Raw genomic sequence first — 10973 nt, forward strand, 5'->3', positions numbered from 1 at the left:
AAACTACCCTGCAACAGCTAGGACTAAACGTAGCTTTATTTAAGCATCTAGTGACAATCCTTCAAGGGGACAACAACAAGAGCCTCTTTCTGGTAATCGTCTTTGACAGAGCCCTGGTTGCAAGCTGGTGAACAAATGTAGTTGCTCTCAAATGAAAGGAATAGTTGGATAAACTCTAGCAAGACTTTATCCTACACAAGATGAAGATGATTGTTTATTTTTAGATTTAATAATTTTAGAGCAGGTTGATATTATTTAGACTCAATTTGCTAAAGGAGATCTTACAAAGGTAGGGAAGCTGTGCCACTAGCACTGTTGTCTGGAACTCAAAAATTTTGTTGGTAGAACAAAAGAGGAATGTAAGATCAATTCAATGTGACATCTTGACTTTTTTGTAAGTATAAAAATCAATAGTTTGAGGCTGGAACTCACTGGTTCTATGAGAAACCATTACCACAACAAGAAACACACCATTTCATAGAATGAATTGTAAGTAAGTCACAAATTTCTTAGCTAGAAAATTATATGTAAAGAAAAGTGTGGGTTTTTTTCCTGTAGTAGAACACGAATTGTTATTTTAAATGGTTTTTAAAATTTACAAAGCATCTACATGAGTCATGAAAGCTATTCCCCCCCCCCCCTTTTTTTTTTGTTTTTTTTCATTCCCCCCCCCCCCTTTTTTTTGTGCTTCTTGCATAGCGTAATTGGTCAGAGTTTTCAGGGTGTTATGCATCTTCCTAGAAATAATACAATATTTTATTCATCTACATTTTCTACCTTTTCATGGACCTTGCTTGATGACTGTTCTTATCATATAAATGCACTGGATTAATAAAAAATTGCACAATGTATAGGAGAGTAGACTATCTATGTTAATGCTGATGTTTGACTTTAAAACAATAAGAAATCTGCTTTGATTTTGGACAATGGGACTAGCAATCGCAGCCATGATTTCCCTCTTTTTCCTTGGATCTTGGATATGTCATTTACCTTCTGCTTCTGCAGCTGGCAGCAATTCACATCTCAAAGGGCTGACTGAGGTTTGCTTTGAGATCCTGCTTGGGGAATCATAGTAGTCTCAAGTCTAATTTAGGTCTTCAGACCCTGGGTAAAGTCTTTGGGGGCAGAAAAAGCGCTTTAGTGTAATCCCCTGTACCCTTCTGTTTGTGTGGCAGGTTGCACAGTGCAGTCTATCTCATGAACAGCCTGAGCCTCGGTGCCGATGGTGAGCGACTTGGGGAGAGGTTTCTCACAGCTTTTCTGACTGCCTCGCTGGTGCGCAATTACAGAGCTGCACCTCTCGGAGCACCAGCCTGGGGATGGGATGGGGGAAGAAGGCTGGTACCGTCTTCTGGTGCACACAGGTCCCTAACACTGTGCTGGTCTCTTTCAAAAATTCATTAGTGTATCTCATCAGCAAAGATGCGTGGCTTTGCATGTATACCATACTGTTCTCTTTTCATTTGCACTTCAGCATTACAGACTATCAATCTATGTTTTTCTTTTGTAAACAGTATTGTCTGGAGTTTGCAATGAAGTAAGGGAATTCTAGACAAGTGATTTATTCTGCCAGCAGTATTTCCTAGTTTGGCAGAATTTGAAGTACATGCTCTTACCGGGATATGTGCTCAGTCAGGAGGTTGTTCTTTCCAATCAAACTAATTGGACTTTTCCATGCAATGGGAATTTTTCTGGGCATGAAAATGACAACCATACTGATATGTGACTGAGCAATACTAGTAGGAGTTTTTTGTGTGCATGAGTACAAGTGTGCATCTAGCAAACCAATTTTAACATGCAAGTTAAAATGTTTGCACTCAGGCACTATGCAGCAGTCTCTGTTCAACCTTTCTCCTTGTTCCTAATTCCCACAGTTCATTATTGCTTTTCTGTGAAAAGCTGATGGGTCTGAGTCTATTCTCCTGATCTGGAGAATAGCTATTCTTGAAATGCTTTGAACTGTTACAAAATTGGGACCTTTTCTCATATGATACCTTTATGAAAAAGAAACGTATTAAAGCAAGGCTCGTAGCAGCTATGTGGTTTTTTCATCTCATAGTGCTACAGTGGCAGTATCAACGCCTTTGAATGCCACGCAGTGTGTTTTCTTCTGTCCTCTTCATCTGTTGGACCTCAGTTCTCTTCATCTGCTTTCACTCTTCCCTGGATACCAGACACCTGAATGACTGAATTATCCAGCCGGAGGGAACTGATTCTCTGCCTTGTTTTTCTGTACCAGAGGGCTCAGCAGTCCTCTGGCTGAGGGTTAAAATTTTAAAAACTTTTTCAGCAAAACACTTGAGGAATCAACAGTTTCATTTCCCTCCAGGTCATCCATTCAATTGTTACTATCCTAGTTCTGCTCCCATGCCTATTCATTTATTTGTTTAGCTACTTGCTCTCTTCCACTCTACAGTTCTCACTAACTCTTCTCCTTCAGCCCACAGCCAAGGGCTTCCACAAGAGGTCCCTTCACTTTTCCCTTCTCTGTCTTCATGTCTGTTGAGCTTGCCCTCCTGCCCGCTTCATCTCCCATGGCCACCCTCCAGCCTAACCTGGCTGACACACCTCCGCTTTCAAACATCTTTCCAGCTGATTTCCCCAGCTCTGTTGTTTCCTCTGGAAAATCTCTCTCCACTTCTTGCTGGAGCTGCATTTCTCCCCGACTGCTCATGCTGATCTCACCAAACTTTCCCTGTAGCATCTTTTCAGTGCTCCTCTGCTCCCAAGCTTCTCCCACTTCCTATGCCTGGCTCTCCGTGGTGGCTGCGGAGATGTGTTCCCACACATCCTTCCACCGGCACGCACAAACAGAACTGTGGTGGCAGTTGCACAGAGGCGAGCATCAAGCGAACATGCATTCATAAGCATCTTGCAATACAGAATGTCCAAATGCCTTTCCTGAGCTTTCCATAGATTTGTCCAACTCTTACTGGCTTTTAATTTTCAACACCTAAGGCATATTTAAAGCGGCTGTACTTTGCTTGCATGATCAAATATTGTTTCTGATCACTATATTTTCTCCACTGCCAGATATATTTGAAGCCTGATCCTATGAACTCCTGAATTCATAAGATCAAGTATATAGCATAAATTAATATTTATTAGTCAAGGATCTTGAACATGTTTTGTTTTGTTGTTTGATTTTTAAGTACAGGAGGACTCAATGGTCTAGGATCAAAGAAAAGAAATCTTGCCCAGGGCTCATGTTCTTCGTTAGATCATCCAGTTCTGACAAAACATGCAAGAGAAACTGATCCTGATTCAAGTGAAGGTGTCTACCATTAAATTAAAAAGCCTCTCAGCAGCAGATTGCTGTTAAAAAACCTTTGCAGAGGAGTGTTTGTGTAACCTTGGCTACCATTTAACCCATCAGTTGAGAATGTACAGCCACATGTCCCGGTGTTTTATCCAGGGTTGTGGCATGGAAATTGCCCGTAAATATTTTTTCTGTATCAATGCTACTCAGCTTCCTTAGAATGCTGCTAAACTGGGCACTCGTCCCTGGCATTTTCCTCACAATCTCAACTTTCCTAGAATATACTTTTGTGAGAATTAAAGTTAGAGAACAAATGCATTTCTTGCTGACATTATTATGAAAAACTCGCTACAAAAACCCAAATACTTACTTACCTTTGGAGTTGGACTCTTCCTGCAAATAAATCCTCTGTGTGACACAAGCAAATGAGGAATATTACCACTGCAGCCCTGGCTTCTCCAGTGTCACAGGGTAGTAATGAAATGCATCCCTCGGTACTTTTTATTTGAAGTGGGGGTAACATAAATCCTTCATCATATCAAGGCTATTTTGAACAGAAGCAGCAGCGAGATAAGATCATTTAATGAACTTTGCAGCCCCCTGCCTGAGATGACCATGAAACACAGGCCCCCTTGAGAGCATGCATCCCTCCCACACTGGCAGATACCTCAGAGAGCATGACTTGGCAAGTGCTGAGAATTTTCTTTAAAATGTGTGCTAGTATTATCCATTTTAATATTCCTCCTGTGAAGCCTGAAAAATTCCACAATACTATCTTAGCTGTAATGGAGGCTGAAGTGGTGTGACAAATCATACTTGGTTTTGCATTACAGGGTGACTTACAGAAGTATGCAGTCCTTTGGAGCTGTTAATCTAAGGATGTGTGCTTGATTATGACCTATCACACAATCTGTTCACTTCAAGGCAATCGTCATAGGAATTGTCTGTTTGGTTAACATTAGCTGACAAAATGCATTAAACTGGCACTAGTTTTACCATTTGGAGTTGTTATAACTCTATTACAGATGAGCACTTATACCATTACATTTCATTTTCTGAGGAAAATATTTTGTAGGTTTGGTTGATAACAGATGTATGCGCTGATCTCAGTTTAAATTAAATCCATCTACATTGCTAATATACCATATGTGACTGCTGGCTTAAGTAGTATTTATACCATTGATGATTATTTTAACCTTCCTTTGTTGTAATTTTTCAGACTCCAAGTAGCAAAAGCAGCCATTAGATGGGTGCTTTCTGTAGTTCATATTTACTTATTTATTTTTTCTGCAGTCAGCTTTACAGCAGAAAACCCTGAGCAAAACCTAACAGCTGCAGCCTTTCTCCGTAAAGGAAAATTTCAACTCTTTCCAAATACTGGTCAGTTTGTTTAACTCCTTAAAAACATTAAGATATTAACTTTCTTCAATGTGTTGTCCCACCTTATATCATATGAAATCACAGAAGTCAGCTCTTCCCTCTACACATATGATAATAACAAAGGTAATGTGGTCTCAGAGCTTTTGATGCTAGATACATGCATGGCATTGAAAAAATACATATCCCAGGTAAAGTTGATTGCTCTATTATTGGAAAACCAGATCAAACTCTGGCTGGCTTTGGAAATCACAAGCAAATACAATCTGCTGGGTGAATATTAAAATAATACAATATTATAAAGACAGATTGGTGCCCAGGCTTGATACAACAGTGGTGCTAACCACAATGGTGTTGCAGAGCAGCATAATTGCTTCCTTGCCATTTGACTCAGAGCTTGAGTAACTTCCCCTTCTCTCTAAACACATCTAGCTAAATTTATGATAAATCAGAGTTTTGTTTTTTCATGTTATAATGTAGGCAATACCTTCCCTAAACATTTGCAAACATCTAATTTCAGGAGGGGACTTCAGTGTCCAGGTTTCATCAGACCAGAACAGGTATTTCTGGTCTGATATGCTCTAGATGCATTGACATTTCTGCATTTGTGCAGGTTAGATGCCTGTTGTAAAGCACAGCCAAAATGTGATAGACATTGCACACACTCTGATCATCTACAGTAGATTAGATACATCTTGCGTGATACACACTGACTGTATTTACAATGAACAATTCATCTGTGCATTCATAGTAGCCTCTTATGCAACATAAATGGATACCCAACATCCAGAAATCCTGGACAGAACTAGTACTCTGCTGGGCTACCCATATCTGAAGAAACAGTCAGGTGACAGGTGACTGGAAAGGCATAGTTCATCCTCAAAAGCTGGGCAGCTGCCAAGTAAGCTTTTATGTAGTGAAAAAGGCTCTTTGTGCACCTCAGCCTTTGTTTACTTCATAAGCAAATCTCAGAGCTGCTTACCATAACCTGCTTGTATGACAGCACTCATCTCTAGTTTGTAAAAGTTCTTGTAAACACCTGCTTAATGTCATTAGCAGGGACCACAGAAGAATCTGTAAAATGACTGACAAAGTGCAAACCTTTGGGGGGCTTGAGGTGTTACTTATCTGCAGCAATCAAAATCTGAATGTGTGCTGTTGCTCTTGTGTGGGAGAGTTGGAAAGAAAAGTAGCCATCAGCTCTTACTCTTATGCAAGTAATCCTGGTATGTTTTGCCCATATTTTGTCAGTCTGGTCCCTTCACTCTGTGTGTGTTCTTAGACCTGATGCTGAAGAGAAGGAGGTGAAAGGAGAAGACATTATCCAAAATCTACAAGAACTTGCTAATTAAGTAAACATCTCATGCCTCTCTCCTCTTTGATGCTAGAGAAAATAAAATCCAGAGAGGTACGTTTTTAAAGCAGATATTGTACCATGTTGTTGGGGTGGCTTTCTTCTTTTTTCACTGTGCATCTTGTATTCACATCCTTCTCGTTCTTGATTGATGCAATGGCAGTCAGAAAGTTGTGAGGAGGGATTTCTGTCACTACTGAACCTTGTCCTCACTGGTCCAGGAGCAGCACAGGTCACAACAGTTTTAGCAGCCCTCTCCAAGCTTCACAAATTCCAGAATGAAGCAGATGACTTAGATGGTAGGGAAGAGCCTGATCAGTTTAGGTGTCTATCTTCCCATGAAAGTTGGTTGTTAACAGGTTTTGATGCTTCTGTGAATATTTACAGTGTGAGGTTTTTAAAATCTGTCTTTGAAAATCATCAGACCGGGTCCTTTAATGGGTCTAGTACTCCAGAGTGAGACAGCAGGCAGGAGGTTCCTCAATGGACTGTCCTGCAGCTGATGCCGTGCATCTGTACAGAGGGCCAGCGTTTCCGTTTCCCTGCTGCACATGCATTGGTTTGAACCCTGCTAGGCTGTGTTGGCACCTCTGAAAGTGCATCTGGAGAAAACAAGTGTGCTTAGAAGTTTCTAGCCCTGCCTGCTGGATATGACACTGAGTGTTGGATTAAAATATATGGGAAAAATTATCACGACAGGACAACTGAATGAATCAATTAATTTCACTGAGGCTTTCAAAACCATTTTTCCACTCTTGGGCTGAGCCTTGGATTGGGCAGTAAGAAAGCAGCAGGGACTTGTTTAAATAAAAGAAAAAAATCAAGATTAAGTAGGAACTGGAATTCCACTTTACACACAAGAATACCTTTTATCTATACTGGATTTTTCCTCTGAGTGCATTCTGGATGGTGCATAGATCACATCACCCATGCCTATGACACGCAATTGTTTTCTTTATAATACCTCTTATAGGACAATCTCAAGGTCAGTAAAGCAGCAGATTGAAGAGCTGACATGTTTTATTAGCTGAATGAAGCTTCTTATTGACATCACTTACATGACATCTGAAACATTTATAGAGGTTGTTTAGTGTTTATTGCAATTGTGATATTGCCTTTGTGACATAGACCAGAAAATTTAGATGTGTAAGATCCACTAGTATCTTTTGGTAATTCTCTTGTTAGTTGCCTGCCTGCAGCTTTTTCATGATTCTGTTTTTCCAGGAATGTAAAGTTTTCAAGGAGTTTAAATTGCATAAAGCTGAAATTTACCCACTGGAGTTGCTAGATAGATGCTTTCCCACGGAAGTGTAACTAGCCTGGCTCCTTGCACTGCAGGGGGGAATTCTGCTACAAAGGAAAGAAAAGTCTGCTGGTGTCACCTGCTCTCAGCATTTCCATGTGTTTGAAACTACCTTAAAGTCCACATCAAATGAACTTCTATAGGGACCTGTCCAGAAAGGCTTCTATGATGATGTGTTGAATTTGCCTGCAAATTTGGCCTGGATGTTTTTCCATCTTACTATGGCACTGGAGCTAGGAATTCAATTGCTCTAGACACCCTCAGGCATCAGTTTAATGAGTGCAGGAAAGAGGTTTTTGATCCTCTGCTAAAATTAGCCAATGCAGAATGCACTCCAGTGCACATGCTGTTTGAGCTGGGGTTGGGGCTGTTCTACTCCCGTACAAACCACGAACAGTATCTCAGTGGGGTAATGAAGTCTTCTGTGTCTTTTTATAGCATTATTACTTCCTATATAGCCAAACTTTAGGTGCTTCAGTTAGATAAAGTTAAATGGGATGAACTGGAGCTGTTGGAGACTTCAAACTTACTGCTAGAAAATTAATGAAGGTCCACAGAGACTTTACTATTGGTATTAATTTCTATGGGATGATGTCAGATACTTTGGTGGTAAGGAAGTAGAGAGTTAAGGCAGCATATTAATTGCATGGCTTTTTTTCTTCTTTTAATATTTACCAGAACTCAAGTGTCCAACCCTTCTGTACCTGTGACAGAGGCAAATACTACTTCGCTGTTTTCTTTATGGAAGCTCAAGTCTTCCCCAAGATCATCTTTGGATGAGTTTGAACAATTTTTCTTGGGAAGAAGGTAAGGTAAGAAGAAGGATGATTAAGGTTCCTATACATCCCTATTTGTTTTTAAAAGTAAAATTCATGGTCATGAATAAATCTGTGGTTGGAGTCCCTGTGTAAATACCTCAGGGACTGTGTAGCTGTACCCTTGCTGTACCCCAGCTGAACCCCAGTTTTAACTCAACTAAAATTTGACTTACTTAGTACTGAGAATAGATGTACTTAGATGTATTCACTTCCCTTCTGCCAGTGTATCAGAGGGAAGGGTTGTGTTTGCATTACATCTCAGGGCACCTCTGTGCTGCGCTATAGTGCTTTACTATGGCCAATTAACCAAAATGGGAAGCAGACTGTGTTTTGCTGCTTCTTGGCTCCTGTTAAGACTGTATCAGTTAGCATTAAAAAGACAGTCCAGACTTTATTCTGGCTGGGCTGAGACCTAGGAGAACATGAATGTGAGATCTGAGGGCCCATTCTGCCTCTTATGTGTGCTTCCTGGGAAGAAATCTGATTTTAACTCTTGCACTCAATCCAGTAATGAAAAGTAATGTCGGATGTGAAAGCTTGTCACCAGCATGTTTCTTGTAAACACTGAGACCCAAACTGACCATTAGCTCTCAGAAGCTGCCATTATAAAAGTCTCTGACTAAAACAATCCTCAGTGAGCAAAGATTGCTAGCAAGATTACAAAGGTACCAGCTATGTGTTAAGTAAAATTTAAGTCATGGCAGATTAAGATCACGTATTTACAAGAGAGCAGGGAGTGGCCCAGGCCATTACATAGTAGCAGACATAGGCATCCCAAGCACTGCAAAAGCTCTGCTAGTTTAGTTGCAAGAACTGCAATGTGAATAGTTTGGAGACACAGATCTGTCAGCTGTGAAACAGCCAAACTTGAAGGAGGGATGAAAGCAAATAGAAATGTTTTTCTGTTTCTTTTCCTTTGCATTAGTGCATATAGCTAATGCAGATTAGTATAGATGATAAATAGTTTTAAGTGTGAGTGCTATGGCCAATTAGACCTCTTAGACCACTTCCTAAGTATGGGTTTAAATACCTAATATTATGTACCAGAAGTTGAAACTTTTGTCCATAGCTGTTGAAAGAGGACCACAGTGACTTTAAATGGAATAAAAAAGGAAATGGTATATTGCATTGGCTAAGAACATTTTTCTGAACAGGAGTAGAAGAAATTCTTTCCTTACCTGTTGTGTACACATGGATTGCTGATGAAATTTTAAAATGTTTAATGTGTGAAACACATAAATCAAATTCATGTAAGGAGCCATTATATCCCTAGCAAGTACAAAAAGAACCTTCACAAAATATATTATCCAATGTCTTTAACTTGAAGGCAAAAGTTCTTCAGTATAAGTTTGACCTATGATAAAGTTCCTCTGGAGTTGAATTATCCAGAAAATAATCTTAGCTGAGCAGGCATTTAAAATCTCTCTTTGCAGAAAATTAAATACAAGATTGAATAGGCTCAGAAAATTCTTCAAAACCATGTCAGTGTGTAGGGGTGTTCTAAAAGCACATCCCTGCACTCGTTTGAGCTCTGCTCTCTGGACTATCATCTTGTCTCCCTTCCTGTTCTTGGTGTACGCAGAAGTATTAGTGGAGAGACATGGGTGGTGGTCACTAAATGCCCTGCTCCTGGCCTGTATTTTTTTCCCTTTTGTGATGCTACTCTGCAGCGGAGCACCTTGCTGTCTGCATAGTGGAGATTAAGTCTTGATGGATGAAGCACACAGTTCAGATGCGGGGAAAAGCTGCCAGGAGGTGGGCCAAGAATACTTTTGATAGAAGACACCAGTCTGTCATTTATTACTCTAGCTGCAAATCTGGATGGATCCCATCCCTGATGAACACAACTGGCAAACTGGTAACAATGGACAAGGAGAAGGCTGAGGTACTCAACAACTTCTTTTCCTCAGCCTCCACTGGCAGCCTCTCTTCCCACACCTCTTGAGTGGATGGATCTCAAGGCAGGGACTGGGGGAACAAAGTCCCTCCCACCATAAGAGAACATCAGGTTCGTGACCACCTGAGGAATCTGAACAGACATAAATCTATGGGATCTGACGAGATGCATCCCAGAGTCCTGAGGGAATTGGCTGATGTAGGTGCCAAGACACTTTCCATGATATTTGAAAAGCTGTGGCAGTCAAGTGAAGTCTCCGGTGACTAGAAAAAGAGAAACACTGCACCCATTTTTAAAAATGGCAGAAAGGAGGACCCTGGGAACTACCGACCTGTCAGATTCACCTCTGTGCCTGGTAAGTTCATGGAGCAGATCCTCCTAGAAGCTATGCTAAGGCACATGGAGGACAGGGAGGTGATTCGAGACAGCCAGCATGGCTTCACTAAGGGCAAATCTTGCCTGACCAACCTAGAGGCCTTCTATGATGGAGTGACTACATCAGTGGACAAGGAAAGAGCTATGGATGTCATCTATCTGGACTTCTGTAAGCCTTTGACATGGTCCCCCACAACATCCTTCCTCTCTAAATTGGAGAGAGATGGATTTGATGGGTGGACTGGTTGGTGGATGAGGGTATGGTCGCATCCAGAGAGTAGTGATCAACGGCTCAATGTCCAGATGGAGATCAATGACAAGTGGTGTCCCGCAGGGGTCCGTACTGGGACCGGTACTGTTTAATATCTTCATCAATGACACAGACAGTGGGATCGAGTGCACCCTCAGCAAGTTTGCAGATGACATCAAGCTGAGGGCTGCGGTCGACACGCCAGAGGGATGGGATGCCATCCAGAGGGACCCGGACAAGCTCGAGAAGTGGGCCCGTGTGAACCTCATGAGATTTAACAAGGCCAAGTGCAAGGTCCTGCACCTGGGTCGGGGCAACCCCCGGTATCAACACAGGCTGG

The sequence above is a fragment of the Pygoscelis adeliae genome, unplaced genomic scaffold (assembly GCF_000699105.1).
Source record: "Pygoscelis adeliae isolate BGI_AS28 unplaced genomic scaffold, ASM69910v1 Scaffold45, whole genome shotgun sequence".
Taxonomy (NCBI): Eukaryota; Metazoa; Chordata; class Aves; order Sphenisciformes; family Spheniscidae; genus Pygoscelis; species Pygoscelis adeliae.